At 42.8% G+C, this 18,051-nt stretch overlaps 1 protein-coding gene across 10 annotated transcripts in view; it reads right to left on the bottom strand.

The window, feature by feature from the left end:
* The window catches only part of LOC101122274 (protocadherin alpha-C2), a 204,419-nt gene that overhangs the window by 2,785 nt on the left and 183,583 nt on the right, over positions 1-18,051 (bottom strand). The gene's annotated exons all lie outside the window — the stretch shown is intronic.

The following is an 18,051-nucleotide window of genomic DNA, read 5'->3' as shown; positions in this document are numbered from 1 at the left end:
GCTGCACAGCACCCATGAAATCATGGGTTATTTCTTCAAGCCTAGGGCAAGGCCGGTGTTTGGAAACAAGCAGGAAGGCAGATTTTTTTCACCACTGGGTCCATAAATCTAAGTTTCTAATAACATGTTTTTGGTTTTTTGTGAAGAATTCCCTAAAGAATATATGGTTGTGATTACCCTGCCTGGGAGTGGGGCAGGAAATGTACTGGATTAAAGTAGAATATGCAATAAAATACCCAGGAATAAATTTAACCAAGAAGATGAAAGACCGGTACACCGGAAACTTTATAACATTTATGAAATAAGTTGAAGAAGACAGAAACAAGTGGAAAGATATTCCATGCTCATGGATTAGAAAAATTAATATCGCTAAAATGCCCATACTACTCAAAGCAATCTACAGATTTAAAGCAATTCTTATCAAAATTCCAATGGCATTTTTCACAGAAATAGAACAAACAATCCTAAGATTTGTATGGAACCACAAAAGAACCCAGTAGCCAAATTCTTTGTCTTTGTTTGTTTGTATTGTATTGTTTGTTTGTATTGTTTTTGCATTGCGTGGCATGCAGAATCTTAGTTCCCTGACCACAGATCAAATTCGTGCCCTCCTGCAGTAGAAGTGCAGAGTCTTAACCACTGGACTGCCAGCGAAATGCCAGCCAAAGCATTCTTGAGAAAAAAGAACAAAGCTGGAGGCATGAAGCTTCTAAATTATATTATGAAGCTAATTAATCAAAACAGTATGACATAAAAAGACACAGAGATAAATGGAAGAGAATACAGAGCCCCAAAATAAACTCAGGCAAAAATGGTCAATTAATGACAAACAAGCCAAGAATATACAATGGGAAAAGATCAACATCTTCAATAAATGATGCTGGAAAAAATGGACAGCCACATACAAAAGAATGAAACTGGGCCTCTATCTTACACCATATACCAAAATTAACTCAAAATGGATTACAAATTTGAACATAAGACCTGAAACCATAAAACTCCTAGAAGAAAACATAAACAGTAAGCTTTTTACCATCAGTCTTAACAATGATTTTTTTGAATCTGATAACAAAAGTAAAAACAAACAAATTACGTTACATCAAACTGAAAGACTTCTGCACAAAGAAGGAAGCCAACAAAATGAAAAAGGCAACCTATGGAATGGGAGAAAAAAATTGCAGAATATATAAAGAAGTCATAGAATTCAGTATCAAAATAATCCCAAACTATCTGATTAAAAAGTGGAAAGAAGATCTGAATAGACATTTTTCCAAAGAAAACATATAGATGGCCAGCAGGTACATGAAAAGGTGCCCAATATCACTACTCATCAGAGAATTACAAATCAAAACCACAATAAGCTATTACCGCACCCCTGTTAGAATGGCTGTTACCAAAAAAAAAATAGAAATAGCAAGTGTCGGTGAGGGTACGGAGAAAAGGGATCCCTTGTGCACTGTTGGTGGCAATGCAAATTGGCACAGTCACTATGGAAAAGAATACAGAGATTCCTCAAAAAATTAAAAATAGAGCCAGCATATGATCCAGCAATTCTATTTCTGGGTATGTATCTGAAGAAAGCATAAACACTATCTTGAAAAGATATATGTACCCCATGTTCATTGCAGCATTATTTATAGTAGGCAAGATATGGAAGCAATTTAAGTATCTACTGGTTCATGAATAAAGAAAATGTGATGGATATATATAAAGCTCAGCCATAAAAAAGAATGACATCCTACCCTTTGTGACAACATGAATGGACCTCAAGGGCATTATGCTAAGTGAAATAAATCAATATTTAAATATTTGACAAAATAACACAGAGAAAGACAAATACATATAATGTCACACACGTGGCATATAAAAAAAAACAAAACAGCTAGCTTATAGATACAGAAGACAGACCAGTGGTTGCTAGAGGTGGGGTGTAGTGATGGTGGTTATGGGGAGGGTGCCAAAAGGTTCAAACTTACAGTTATAGTATAAGTTGGTCATGGGGATGTAATGTACAGGAACTACAGTTACTAACACTGTATTGCAGATTTGAAAGCTGCTAAAAGATGAGATCTTAAAAGTTCTCATCATTATAAAAATGTTTTTGTAACTGTGTACTGACAGTTTAACTAGTCTTATTGCGATCATTTTCCTACATATACAGGTAGTAATCCATATTGTACACCTGAAACTGATATAATATTATGTGTCAATTACATCTCAATTAAAAATAAAAGATATATATGGGTGCTGTGCTTAGTCACTCAGTCGTGTCCGACTCTTTGTGACCCCATGGCCTGTAGCCCGCCAGGCTCCTCTGTCCATGGATATTCTTCAGGCAAGGATACTGGAGTGGGTTGCCATGCCCTTCTCCAGGGGAGCTTCCCAACCCAGGGATCAAACCCAGGTCTCCCACACTGCAGGTGGATTCTTTGCCAACTGAGCCATCAGGGAAGCCCCAAAGTATTATACGACTGAGAGGCAAAAATCATTCATCACACTTGAGAAATTCAAACAAGATTCTAGAAGAGAAGTGAAATTTGCACTGAGATTTGAGGAAAAAGATTATGCATCCACAGGGGTTCCCAATGCAAGAATTTTCCAAGAGTCTTCTAATGGAAGACACACCTAAAGTACACCAAAGACATCTAGAAGAGTAGAAGTCAGAGCTGGAGAAGAAGAGTAATGGTCTGTCTGGGCAAAGTGATCCCAAGGGCCATGACACTGGAACTCTTTGGCATCACAGAAGGCTCATGTATCTGACACTGCTCCTTTGGAGGGGCCATGAACCGCCAGACAAATGGTTTGACTGTAGTTTGGGATTCTCTGCATGTGCTATCTCCATCTCCCTACCTCCCATCACTTGTCAATCTCCTCTAATTTGGCATCCTTGAGCACTGCTTTTCTAACACTGCTCACAGCAAGCTCACTAATTGTATTCTTTCCAAAGCTAGTGATCACATTTTAGTCACATCTTATTGAATGTCTCAGCAGCATTAGTTTCAAACCTTCTTGAAACATTTATTTATTTATCGGCCATGCTGCATAGCATCCAGGATCTATGTTCCTTGACCAGGATTCGAACCCGTGTCCCCTGCATTGGGAACATAGAGACCTAACCACTTTCCCACCAGGGCAGTCCTGAAAGACATGTTTAATAAGTTGCTAGTAAAACTATTCTCCTGACCCTTCTCTTGGGCTGTTAGTTTCCTCACAAGATACTGTTCATCAATGCGCTGAAGCTTCCTTGGGTTTGGTCCTAGACTTTTTCTTCTTTCTCTTTACTCTCTCCTTTTAGGATCTCAGCCTGTCCATGGGTATACACACCATCTAAATATGCTGATGAGATACAAATTCAAAGTCCACAGCTCTCTCTAATCTCATGTATCCAACTGCCTGTCTGGTATCTCCTCTTGGCAGTCTCATGGGCATCTCAAACAGAAGCAATCTGAAATCAAACTCATGATTCTTCTCCTCTGTTCCCTTGTAAATCTCTCATCTCAGTCGATGATACTCCATTCACTCCAATGCTCAAGGCAGAAACTCCAGAGTCATTATTCATTTGTCTCTATTCTTCATTCTTCATTTATAATATACCAACACTTGTCATTTCAGCCTCCTAAATGTAACCAGTGTCCTCTTCTCCCCAACTTCACTGCTGCTACCTTTTTTCAAGATACCACTACTATATCTTGTTTGTGAATTACAACAATTACAGCCTCTTCCTTGCTCAAACTGCTTCTACTTCTGCCTCTCTCTAATCTTCCACACAGCCGGAGTTACCTTTATTCCTTTAAGCCTTTCTCCCTTTTAAAAGTACTGAAGTATAATATACACACAGTAAAATCCTTTAAAAATAGAAATTATTTTATATCACTTCCCTTACTTAAAATTATTTGAATGTTTTCTATTGCCTTGAGAAAAAAAAATCAAACTCCTTAACATGGTATATAAGGCCCTTCAATAACCTGTTATTTTTTTATTCTCCAATTTCATCGATAAGTCTCCCTCTTACCACTATCTTCCAGCCACACAAGTTTTCTTTCAATTCCTTAATACCCCTTGGGATTGTTTTTGCCTCAAGGCCTGTACACATACGGTCTCCTTTTGCCTGAATGATCTCCCCTTCATGCTTAGACTCTCATTCTTCAAGTCTGTGCTTAATTGGAACCTCTTCAGACAGGCACTCTACAGTCATCCTAGCCAAGCAGCACCTCCCTTCACCTCTATCACTGTAAAGTCCAGAGAAGCAGAAAATATATCTGTTTTATTCAACAATGTGTAGCCAGTGTCTAGCACAATTCCTGTCCCATAACAGGTACTTGATAAAGACTTGCTAGATGGATGAATGAAAGGACTGATGTGAGAAATAGAAGTGGTGCCAGTTCCTCAGTAGCTCAAACAACTTCCCTCTGCTGCACTTCGGAGTCCCTAAAGACAATTAGGAAATGCATGTGAAGTGCTGAGGCTGTCTCCAGCCCAATGTAAGAGACCAACAAATGGAATCACACACAGGCAATATACAAGGCACAGCTCTCAGGGCTAGAAAGGCAGGGTAAAGATACTGCAGATTTATCCAAATACCAGCAGACAGTAGGGAAAGGGGGTAGAAGAGTTTCTTCTCTCCCATAAACTCCTGTGCTTCACCATGCTTCCCTGGCAGAGCTGACAGTAAAGCTCTTTGGAAGAGGGCATGTGTGTGTGTGCAGTCACTTTAGTCGTGTCTGACTCTTTGCCACCCCATGTTCTGCAGCCCACCAGACTCCTCTGTCCATGGGACTCTCCAGGCAAGAATACTTTAGTGGGCTGCCATTTCCTCCTCCAGGGGATCTTTCTGACCCAGGGATCAAACTTGTGTCTTTTATACTGGCAGGCAGGTTCTTTATCACTACTGCCACCTGGGAAGCCCGTTGGACAGACAGCAATAGATATTTTGTCCCCAAGACTGATTTCTTTGATTCACCTAAGATAATCAGATCTGCAATTGCACTCACCCAGAATCTGCCTGTTGACCTTTCAATTACAGGCGTACCTCTGAGAGACTGAGACAAAAGTGGGAAATGTATTTAAAAGCTCCTGACTTGGCATCTAGGAGAACTCAGTTTCAACGCCACTCCACAGCCCTTCAATTGCTCTCAAAGCCTAGGATGGAAATTTTTTCTGACCACAGCCAGGACCCTGCATGAGGCCTTCAGGATGGTCATCTGGAGAAGCCAAGCTCAGAGATATTTTTATCTTGCAGAGTTAAGGGACCTGAATGACCATGCCTATTGGCAGAAACAGCCCCTCACAGCTGGACTGCTAAGAATTAATGAGCTTCTTTTATATGTCACTGAGCTTCTGTGCCTGTGCTGGGAGTCTTGGTTGGGTATGACTCAGCCTCCACTCTAAGAAGCAATCAGAGAACCATTCAGGTACATCCACCCCATATTCAGCTTCTGCAGAGCAGAACAGGATCTGGTTTCTCCAGCGTCTCCTGGATCCTTGTACTCAACCTATTCAGGCCAATGTATGTGCAAACATCTCTGAGGGTTCATTTGGATGAAATAACAGCTTAAAGGATCTGGCAAACAACATTTACTGACCTCTTCATTTGAGTCCCTTTTGACCAAGAGCACTGAAACCCTTGGCTGACTTTGTTTATAAAATACTGTGACTTTGGGGGCAGAATCAATGAGATACTTGAGGAGGGTACCTCATGAGACAGATGAGAAAGGAAGATGAGTAAAAGATGAGAAGGAAAACATACCTTTTCTGCCCCTAACCCCAGCCCAGGGCCAGTCCCAGGTGAGTCAAAGGAATGCTTCCTCTTTCTGTACTGTCTCCCTTCCCCTTCCTGGGACCTCCCACAGGCCCCCTCCCCTCTGCTCCCAGGGACCCAGCACACTGGCTGACAAAGACAAAACTGAGACAAGCCACAACCCAAATTAATGGATCTACTAGAGTCTTAAAATTCTTAAAGAGATGGGAATATCAGACCACCTTACCTTCCTCCTGAGAAACCTGTATGCAGGTCAAGAAGCAACAGTTAGAACTGTACATGGAACAGACTGGTTCTAAATTGGGAAAGGAGTATGTCAAGGCTATATATTGTCAGCCTGCTTATTTAACTTATATGCACAGCACATCATGCAAAATGCCAGGCTGGATAAAGCAAAAGCTGGAATTAAGATTGCCGGGAGAAATATCAATGACCTCAGATATGCAGATGACACCACCCTTATGGCAGAGAGCGAAAAGGAACTAAAGAGCCTCTTGATGAAAGTGAAAGAGTGGAGTGAAAAAGCTGGCTTAAAGTTCAACATTCAAAAAACTAAGATCATGGCATCCACTCCCATCACTTTATGGCAAACAGATGGGGAAACAAAGGAAACAGTGAGAGACTTTCTTTTCTTGGGTTTCAAAATCACTGCAGATGGTGACTGCAGCCATGAAATTAAAAGACACTTGCTCCTTGGAAGAAAAGCTATGACCAACCTAGATAGCAGGAGACAGGAGGAGAAGGGAACAACAGAGGATGAGATGGTTGGATGGCATCACCGACTCGAAAGACATGAGTTTGAGGAAGCTCTGGGAGCTGGTGATGGACAGGGAAGCCTGGCGTGCTGCAGTCCATGGGGTCACAGAGTCGGACATGAGTGACTGAACTGAACTGAGTCCTCAGAAGAGGGCTTCTGACAGACATCAACCCTTCCCTGATGCTCAGATTACAGCCGAATGGGATTTAAAAGTTTAATAGTGAAAGTGTTAGTGTGCTCAGTTGTGTCCAACTCTTCGCAGCCACCACGGACTACAGCCCACTAGACTCCTCTGTCCATGGGATTCTCCAGGCAAGAAGACTGCAGTGGGTTGCCATTTCCTTCTCCAGGGGATCTTCCCAACCCAGGGATTAAACTCCGGTTCCCTGCATTGCAGGCAGATTCTTTACTGCCTGAGCCACCAGGGAAGCCCCAAAAGTTTAACAGAGTATGGTCATAACTATATGTTAAATATAGATTTTGCTTTTTTTTTTAATTGACTGGTTTATCCACAATAGATAGGGATACTTCAAAAAATTCAAACAACATACTTTCTTTTTTCTTTCATACAAAGACATATAGATCTGCAACTTTCAAAAAAAACTGCCTTCTAGGGGAAGCTGACCACTTCATTTAGTTCAGTAATCTATGTTAGGCACTCCCCTTAGGCAAACATTCCCAACTTTTCTTCTTTCATGCTAAACTAACTCTGACTGGAGTTTAGCCTCAGTGACTAGGAACGATTAAGCTGGAGGCTTTGCCAATGCAGATGCCAGGGAAGATCCTAAAGATTGTGAAGCAAATGCCAGACTTGTAAACTCATCCCCGACTCCCATTCTAATCTGTCTATACAACCAATTAAGGCCAGGAGCAGTTTATCTGATTTATACTGACTTTCAGTTCAACTCAGTTCAATTCAGTTCAGTCGCTCAGTCATGTCTGACTCTGCGACCCCATGAACCACAGCATGCCAGGCCTCCCTGTCCATCACCAATTCCCGGAGTTTACCCAAACTCATGTCCATTGAGTCAGTGATGCCATCCAACCATCTCATCCTCTGTCATCCCCTTTTCTTCCTGCCCTCAATCTTTCCCAGCATCAGGGTCTTTTCAAATGAGTCAGCTCTTTACATCAGGTGACCAAAGTATTGGAGTTTCCGCTTCAACATCAGTCCTTCCAATGAACATGCAAGACTGATCTCCTTTAGGATGGACTGCTTGGATCTCCTTGCAGTCCAAGGGACTCTACTTAACAGAACCACCCACAGTCATTTTGACTAAGGATATTACTTTCAGGAAAGTTCTTAGAGGGGCAAACCTAGAAAATGTTGGAGGGATTTTAATTCTCTTTTCCTCTCTTCCTCTTGTTTTGCTCTTCTGAACTTGAGGGCTTGCTTTGGTTCTATTACTTAAGGGTACGTGTGTGTGTGTGTGTGTGTGTGTGTGTGTGTGTATCACTCAGTCGTGTCTGACTCTTGCAACCCCATGGCCTGTAGCTGTGTGTGTGTGTGTGTGTGTGTGTGTTTATCACTCAGTCGTGTCTGACTCTTGCAACCCCATGGCCTGTAGCCGGTTAGGCTCCTCTGTCCATGGAATTCTCCAGGCAAGAATACTGGAGTGGGTAGCTCCGTTCTCCAGGGGATCTTCTCAACCCAGGGACCAAACCCAGGCTCCTACATTGCAAGCAGATTTCTTTACCATCTAAGCCACCAGGGAAGCCCTTAAGGGTATCTAGACCTAGGCAATTTATAGAAAAACCTCTGAGCCTCAGTTGCCTCAGGCATAAAATGGAGGTGATCACCTTTCTGTCTCCATCAGAGTCATGAATTAGTTAACATTTACTCTGCCTTCCTCTGTGTGTGGCACCCAGCTAAGCAGATTTGCATGCAATATAATTTCTACTCTTCACAAGAACCACAGGAAGTAGATACGACCAATATCTATGTCTGCTTTATAAATATGTCAGTTTTATAAATGAAGATACTGAAGATCAATCAAGAATTACTAACCGTGGAGTCTGGGACTCAAATCTAGGGAGTCTCACTCCAGTCATGAGACCCACATCCTGAGCTGTATAGGAAGGCTCTGTGAAAACCCTGAAGCATTATACAAGTATAGCAATTTCTACGGCTGTATCTGTTTAGTCACCCACTTGGGAGATGGCGATGCAGGCAGGAGCTTCTCTCTAAGAGAGCATAAGTGGAAAGACTTGTGCAGTTGGGGGGAGGGGTGCCTGAGGGAGTGAGTGCTCAGCTCAGGAAAATCACCGCCCAGCCTGCAGGTTTCAGCCCCTCCCCTCCGCGCCCCATTCATCCTTTTGTTACCATCTCTGGGATTCTGGTGCTGAGGTTAATAAAGAGCTTCCAGGAAACCCATCATTTTGATTAAAGCCAGGGACTATCTTGCCAGACAGCACTCTGGAGCCTGCCTACCGCCCACTCCGTTCTGTCGGTGCAGCCAGAAAAGGCTATTAAATGATTACAGGCGTTTCCGGCTCCGCTAGACAGCTCCCCTGGATTGCTTGTTCTCCCGCGGGCTTGGGCTGCTGCTGCTGCCTCTGGCTGCCCAGGGAAGGGTCGAGGCACAGAAGGCTGCGCAGATTCTGGGTTTGCAAATGAACATCCAGGCTTTCTGCACAGCGGCATCTCGCTTCTCCTGGACTTCTTTCCCACCCTGCCAGCCACTGAGGCCTTTCAAGCAGTTCCGATTTCGTTGGAGCCTTCTGCAGCTTTGAGCAACCATTCCATCTCCCTCTCTGTGTGTGCCTGTGTGTGTGTGTGTGTGTGTGTGTGTGTGTGTGTGTGAGAGAGAGAGAGAGAGAGAGAGAGAGAGTCGGTTTGCCTATCTTTCTCTCTCTGTCTCTCTCTCTACCAGAACTTGGCAGATTGCAGAATTATACACGCCCGGCCTGAATACATGCTCAGACCAAAAGGCAAAAAGTATCTGCCAGCACTGAAAGATTAGGATGTAAAACAGCTCCAGCTCCCTCCCCACCCCCTACTCCACCATCAGTGGGGTCTATGAATTGCTTAGATAAGCTCCACCTCCTCCCTCTTGCTAGATCCTTCATGAATTGGACAAAGTAAATCTGAGTAATTACAGCCCACAAAACACAGGAGAATGACGGTTAGAAACTCAAATCCTGTCCAGGATCATAGAGAGGGGAAGAAAGTGGAAACCACCTGGGCTAGCACTAACAGCATTTCCCCACAGCTTCTTCGTCCTTCAGTTGACAGAGGAAAGAATTTTCCATGGAAACTGGAGAATGTAAAAATATTCTTCCCTCTTCTCTTTAAGACTTTAGGGTCTAGAATCAGAGTACTAGGTCTAAATCTGGCTACACCATGTAAATTATGTGATGTTTAGCAAATTATTTAATTACCTCTGGGCTTCAGTTTTCATGTGTAAAGGAGTAATAGCATCCACTTCACAGGGCTGTCATAGGATTAAATGTAATTATTCTTATATGTGTGTTTAGTCGTGCAGTCATGTCTGACTCTTTGTGACTCCATGGACTACACCCTACCAGGCTCCTCTGTTCATGGGATTTTTCAGGCAAGAATACTGGAGTAGATTGCCATTTCCTTCTCCAGGGGATCTTCCTGACCCCGGGATCAAACCCTCATCTCCTGTGTCTCCTGTGCAGGCAGATTCTTTATCTGCAGTTATCAGTTATCCTTAGCACATAACACAGTGCCTGGCACAAAGTAAAAGTTCATCACCATTTTACCTGTTACTAAGACCAGAGTAACAGAAGATTGATGCGTTTAAGGAATATCAATTGATTGCTTACTATAGGTCAAGTACTTTATTAAGTACTTTGCATATGTATACGTATATGAAAGTGAAGTTGCTCAGTCGATAGACTCTTTGCGACCCCATGGACTGTAGCCCACCAGGCTTCTCCATCCATGGAATTTTCCAGGCATGAGTACTGGAGTGGGTTGCCATTTCCTTCTCCTATATATATATATTTTAAAATATATTTATTTATATATATATTTAAAATATAACATATATTTTTAATATATATATATAAGATTTCCAATTTATAGATAAGGAAACTGAAGGCTTAAATTACAGCAAGATTATCTGCCTTAACTCAAACAGCAATTGGGTAACAAAGCTGAAAAATTATTCATGTACTGATTCTCCAGCTCAATAATAGAATTATTAATGTTTTTACTTCTATTAAAGCCTTGGGGATGGGGGAGAAGACAGAGCTGAGCTGTTTCACAGGCCTAGCATCTTGATCCCCACAGTAGCTGGCAAAGGATGGTGTGTTTGTGTGATCAGAGAGTAGGCTTGGTGATAGAGAACTAATCTGATAGCCACTCCCCAGAGGCTGCCACTTCTGGGTGTTTCAGCTGCTTTGGGTGGGTTGAGAAGACTGTGTGGCTGCTTGGTGCCTCAGGCCACAGCTGGGCTAATTTTCAGTAATCTTGAAGCGGAAGCGATAAATACAGTGGCATATTTTTAAAGCCACAGCTCTTGCTTTGTGCCCAAAATAACTCTGCCATTTCTAGGTTAAGACCGTAAAGACATCACGTGCTGAGAACCCAGATTCAAAAATTGGAATGGCTGGTCTCAAATCTCCCTAGCTCTCCATAGTCAGCTAAAAAATAAATAAATAACATTTCTTCTGTGCACCCCCCCCACCCTCACCTAAGAGGGCTCAGACTACATGGTTCTCTCCACCTTATTTTCTCATCACTAATGTCCTCCAGGGTCTTGGGAGGGCAATTTCTTCTTACAATGCCCTGTGCTTCAGCTTCTCTTATAACCAAGGGTAGCAGAATGCTTGAAATGAATGTTTGGGGGTCACACATTTTGAGTTGAATCCTAGTTTTAGCACTTACTTGTTGCGTAACCTTGAGCAAGCCACTTAGCCTCTCAGTACTCTTTCACATGTAAAACAAAGATAACAATATCCATCTAATGGGACTGTGATCATTAAAAGAGACTGCTCATAAATCACACAGAATAATATTTAGCATGCAGAAACTGAAATAAAGGATACATATTATTACTACATGGTAGTCCTCTAAGGAACCTGACTCTTCTAACAACTGATTCCCGGATGCAGGGCTTCCTGAAACTCTTTTCCAAGGGCCTTCCTCTCATCAGGCTCTGCCCCTCCCAGGGATCATTAAAACCAGCTAGCTGTGAAGTCTTCCAGCTTAGAAATGGTTGCTAGGTAGGGAACCATTCTCCAGAGCCCTCTGAAACAGGCAGAATGGAAGCAGCTTAGACAAGGTGGACGGCACCTTGGATTAGATACCAAAAGCCTTGGGTTCACATTGCAGCTCCGCTATTCTGCTTCCTATTATTTTCTACTACACTATGTGGGTGACACTGACTTGTAATTTCATCTATAAAATGAAAACAGTAGCGACCTCCCAGAGGCACTGTTACCCATTCAACTAAATTTACTTATTACATACAATAAAGCAGATGTGGTGCTAGACATTAGGGTATAGGGTTGTGAATAATACTTAGACAGGTACCCTCACCTCAGAGAATTACAGTGTAGAAAAGACAAGTAAATGAATAAATACAATATTGTTTTAAGGAATAAACAATGTAGAGAAACTCTGACATTGTTACGGCATTAAACTCTCTAGAGAGAATGTGTTGGAGAAGGCAATGGCACCCCACTCCAGTACTCTTGCCTGGAAAATCCCATGGACGGAGGAGCCTGGTAGGCTGCAGTCCATGGGGTTGCTAAGAGTTGGACACAACTGAACGACTTCACTTTCACTTTTCACTTTCATGCACTGGAGAAGGAAATGGCAACCCACTCCAGTGTTCTTGCCTGGAGAATCCCAGGGACAGAGGAGCCTGGTAGGAGGCCGTCTATGGGGTCGCACAGAGTAGCACAGAGTTGGAAATGACTGAAGCGACTTAGCAGCAGCAGCAGCAGAGAGAGTGTGTGTAGAGGTTAAAGAGCCTTGCTTTAGACCTTGGCATTTACTAGACAGATGTGTGACCTTAATTAACGCTAGGTGTCTCAGTTTCCTAAATATTAAAATAGGTGTAATCTGCTATATTTAAAATCGATAACCAACAATGTCCTACTGTATAGCACAGAACTCTGCTCAGTGTTACCTGGCAGCCTGGATAGGAGGGGTGTTTGGGAGAGAACGGATACATGTATATGTATGATTGAGTCCCTTTGCTGTGCACCTGAAACTAACATAACATTGGTAACCGGCTATACTCTGATATAAAATAAAAGGCTTTTAAAAAACAAAATAAAATGGGTATCATAACAGACTTATCTCTGAGGTGGTTATACAGATTGACAGATTTAATACATATAAAGTATTTCTTGGTGGCTCAGCTGATAAAGAATCACCTGCAATGCAGGAGACCCCAGTTTGATTCCTGGGCTGGGAAGATCCTCTGCAGGAGGGATAGGCTACCCACTCCAGTATTCTCAGGCTTGCCTGGTGGCTCAGACATTAAAGAATCCACCTACAATGCGGGAGACCTGGGTTCAATCACTAAGTTGGGAAGATTCCCTGGAGGGGGGCATGGCAATCCACTCAAATATTCTTGCCTGGAGAATCTCCATGGACAGAGGAGCCTGGCAGTCCATGGGGTAGCAAAGAGTCAGACACAACTGAGTGACTAAGCACAGCACAAAATATTTAGAACAATATGCGGCTTGAGTGCATAAAACATGGTTTAAGTGCTCAATACAGGTGAGCTGTTACTATTATTAGTCACAAATAAATTCTCTCCTTTATCTGCTCCAGGATTCTCAACCCTGAGGGCTAAGTCCCTGGAAGATCAGTGAGTTAAGTGACATAGAGGTGGGGGGTTAGAGGGTGTGTATAACAAGTTTTGCTGCTGCTGCTAAGTCGCTGCAGTCGTGTCTGACTCTGTGCGACCCCATAGACGGCAGCCCACCAAGCTCCCCCATCCCTGGGATTCTTCAGGCAAGAACACTGGAGTGGGTTGCCATTTCCTTCTCCAATGCATGAAAGTGAAAAGTGAAAGTGAAGTCACTCAGTCGTGTCCAACTCAGCGACCCCATGGACTGCAGCCTACCAGGCTCCTCCATCCATGGGATTTTCCAGGCAAGAGTACTAGAGGGGGGTGCCATTGCCTTCTCTGATCAACCCCAGATATGAGACTGCCAATTTGATATGTTCATACCCTATCCTATATATACTAGGAGCACAAAAAATATATGTAAGAAAGTGTACTCTCAAGAGGAAGAGGATACATGTATACATATACATATATGTGTGTTTGTGTATATATATATATATATAGCTGATTCACAATGCTGTATAGCAGAAACTAACACACCATTGTAAAGCAATTATCCTCCAACTAAAAAAATATTTTTAAACTTAAAAAATAGAATGTGTACTGCATTGTTTGAAAAACATATATACCAAAGGGAAATTTGATAAATAACTTGTAATATAGACATACAATACAGTATGCTCTTATTAAAGAAAAAGGAGACAGGTCTATATGTAGTGACTTGGAAAAGCATTTGTTAAAAAATAAAAACAAGCTACATACTCATATGTATAAAATTATCCCATTTTGCTTTCTGAAAGCCTACTTGTTTTTAATAAACATAGAAAACACATTCATACATCAATTACGTAACTAAAATTAAATTTGAAAGATATTTGGAAGACTGAACTCTAGTATTAATATAAACTATGGGCTCTGGGTGGTGACAATGATGTGTCAGTATAGGTGTAACAGTGCACGGCTCTGGGTCTGGTTATCAATAGTGGGAGAGGCTGTGCAGTGTGGGGACAGAAGCATTTGGAAACCTTCTGTACTTTCCACTCAATTTTTCTAGGAACCTAAAATTGCTCTAAAGAAATAAAGTTTATTCAAAAAATATCTTTGGAGCATACAGACAAAACTGTTAATGGTGGTTGCCTCACTGAAGGGGAGTGGGTCTGCAGGAAATGTGAATATTTTTGCATAAATGATGCTGTGTTGTTTAATATTTACATCAACAATGTAAATGCACACAGTTTTACAATATAGTAACTTTATAGTTAACAAAAAATCTGGGGGACACACACTAAAGCATTTTTAGTGGTTATTTCTGGGGAGAAAAGGAGTGAGGTGCTACTCATTTTGTTTCAGTTTTTACAGGTTTAATTTGTTATCATTTTTGTCCTTTTATAATTAGAGAGAGAGAGAGATTAAAAAGAATACTAGGGCTTCCCTGGTGGCCCAGTGGTAAAGAATCTGCCTGCGAATGCGGAAGACACGGGTTCGATCCCTGACCTAGGAAGAGCCCACATGCTGCAGAACAGCTAAAGCCCTGCGCCACGACTACTGAAGCCCGAGGGCCCTAGAGTCCGTGATCCGCAACAAGAGAAGCCGCCGTAATGAGAAGCCCATGCACCGCAACTTCACCGCAGCTAGAGAGTAGCCCCCACTCGCTGCAACTAGAGAAAAACCCATTCAGCAACAAAGACCTAGCATGGCCAAAAATAAGCAAATAAATAAAACCTTTTTAAAACAGAATACTAACCCACTCTACTTGATGAGTTGCGAGTTCAAAAACTAGCTCTAAACACTAGCTGAGACAAAATGTCCCTGCCCCAGGTAGCCTGGACCCAGGACCAGCTACATAACTTGCAGGGTTCACTGCAAAATGAAAAAGGGGGGCCCCTTGTTAAAAAAAGATTAAGAACTTCAAGATGGCAAAAGCAGAGTATTAAACCCAACAGGGCCTTTTCCAAGTGCAGGGCCCCATGCAGCAGCCTTGCCTGGACCCGAGTCCCTTACTGGGCTCCTCCTTTGGCAACACCACCTGGTAGTGACCCTCACAGTGCCTGTCCCACCTGAAACTGTGTGAGCCACCATCGTGTCGCTCAGCAAGAACACTGCTTCTGGTTTTCAGATTTTTCTTCTCTGCCTCCCTCCCTTACTTTGTCACAATCTGCGCTTCTTAAAACTTGGCAGCAATCCCAGGCTCTATGTTGCTGTGTCACTTTGCAGCCTTGAGCAACCATTTCTAGACAAGCCGTGGTATCTCTGCACTGAGGGTGTAAAATGGAGGTGCTGTCAGAACACTGCAGGGACAAGAGCAGGGGAATGACTGTCATCGGAGAGAATCCTCTCCTCTACCACCATCTCTGATTCTGTGCACTCCAAGACCATTCCATTTCCTCTAGCAAAGACACTGGGAATCCTATTTACTGTGCTAAGTACCAGGAGTATTAAAACTGAGAAAATGGTAACACTTTTGAGTGCTTACCATGAACTAAGCACTGTGCTAAGCATTTCACAGGCATCATCTCATTTAATCCTTACAGCAGCCTACAGTCTTTCCTTTTTCACACATTAATAAATCTGAAGCATGATGATGAAGTGGTCCCACAGGGAGCAGAGGAACTATGCAATGCCACACTGCCTCCCTTAAAAAGCTAACACAAGGCAAAATTTAAACAAGCCTTCCCTTCATTCCACATTTTCTTAGACATGATTAAACCAAGCCCAGGAGAATTACCTAAGAACATTTCCAAGGACAGTCCCTTTTACAAAAATGCTGCATTCATTTCCCTCTCGGTCCCACATTTCTAGACACTCAAGAGTTTCTAACTCCTGGTTTAGGTGGAAAAAAAAATGTTAGAGTGATAGCTCATGAGTTTGTCTTGACATATTAGAGGATGGTTTTTGCAGATTCAGCAGAGCTAAGAGGCTCAATAGAGGCTCTATTCTTAAAAAGAAAAAAGAGACCTTGAGGCGGCTCTCCACTTCTAGCAACTGAATGAAAGTTCTCCTTCTTTAGCAGGATTGTGGAAGCCCAAGAAAATCTGACTCTAGTCTTTCTGATCTCATTTCCCAACAGTCTTCCACGCCACCCTTCCCATCAAATGTATTCATTCTGTTCACCAATACTATGCATTCTGGTTTGGGGGCACATGTATTATTTCCTTTGTCTGGAACTTTCTTCCCACAATCTATGTACCATCCTTCAATACAGTATTGAATGTCACATACTCTCTGACCTGGTCCCCTAAATTCCCAATTCCATCTTCTGGGCTACCACAACATATCTGCTATTCATGGTTGCTGAGGGAGGGTTTGGGCTCTGTTAAACAATGAGGACATCCCTCTCAGGAAACATGAGCCAGCTGACCATGTTTACATAGGGTTTGTATGGATACAACACAGATAGACTCTGGGTCCCATCCTGGACTGACAGGCCCTGGTGGCTTGTCCCAGCTTCCTTCCCCTCATTGGACCTGCCTATACATGGCACTATTATAGTCCTGACACTGTAATATTTCCATCTTATTTCTTTACATTTCTGTCTTCCCCACTAGATCATGAGAATGGGGCTGTTATATTTAGTATTGTATCTGCATCACCTAGAACAGAGACTGGCCTTAAGTAGGTACTTAACAAATGCTTGTTTAATGACAATATAGGAGGTTCCCTGGTGGCTCAGAGGATAAAGCATCTGCCTGCAATGCAGGAGACCCAGGTTCAATCCCTGGGTTGGGAAGATCCCCTGGAGAAGGAAATGGCAACCCACTCCAGTATTCTTGCCTGGAGAATCCCATGGACAGAGGAGCCTGACGGGCTACAGTCCACAGGGTCACAGAGTCGGACACGACTGAGTGACTTCACTTTCACTTTAACCAAATTCTATATTAAAGCCAAACCAAGGAAAGTTTCGTTGGACAGGATAGTCTAATACTTCTTTATGTGTGTGCATGTATGTGTGTGTGTATGTGTGTGTGTATGTGTGTGCGTGTATGTGTGTGTGTGTGTGTGTGTATGTGTGTGTGTGAGAGAGAGAGGAAGAGAAAATACGAATGCATGAATGGATGAATGAAAGAATGGGCATTTTAAAAGAGAATGCCGACAGTGGTGGTGGTTAATGGTAAAGTTCTAGGGACCTGTCTGTCAGGTAGGTTTTGTAAGGACCTTCCTAGTGCCCTTCAAATCACAACCATTTAGAACATTAGTACCCTGGAGGAAAGGCTGTGACCTTGAGTGAGAAAAGACCAAGGAAGCTAATTTATATCTCTAAGTGCCTAGAATTAGAGAGAGCACACTGAAAAGCTCATCTTCCCTACAGAGATTTCCCCCAGGCAGAGGTTTAGAATGAATTTACACTTGGTCCAACAGAGGGGAACTGACATGACACCGATTGTTGGCTAAACACAACCCCACTGGCTGCAGATTGAGGGATAGCAGTCAGATCAACATCTTAGTGACACAAGGAGCCTCCAGGGGATGTTGGCCTCCAAGGAGGCTCCTCCATGGGTCTCCTGGCTAATCACTGTCAGAGGCAAGAGGCTGATTTAGTCTCCAGTCAGAGCTGCTGAGGGCACTGGGACACTCTAGGCTTTGGAAGTGCTTAGCCTGTTAGGATCTCAAGGAGGTAGCTAGTGTGAGAATAGATTTGTTATGCAAAATGCTCCTAAAACACAAACAAACAAATCCTGAGTGCATGTGTATCCATATAATTGGCCTACAATCACCCTGACCCCTGCTCCTGACACAGGAGGCATCCCTGAGGAAAGGTG

This window comes from Ovis aries, chromosome 5, assembly GCF_016772045.2.
Source record: "Ovis aries strain OAR_USU_Benz2616 breed Rambouillet chromosome 5, ARS-UI_Ramb_v3.0, whole genome shotgun sequence".
Taxonomy (NCBI): Eukaryota; Metazoa; Chordata; class Mammalia; order Artiodactyla; family Bovidae; genus Ovis; species Ovis aries.
The sequence above is the reverse complement of the archived record's forward strand: the minus strand, read 5'-3'. Positions and strand labels throughout refer to the sequence as shown.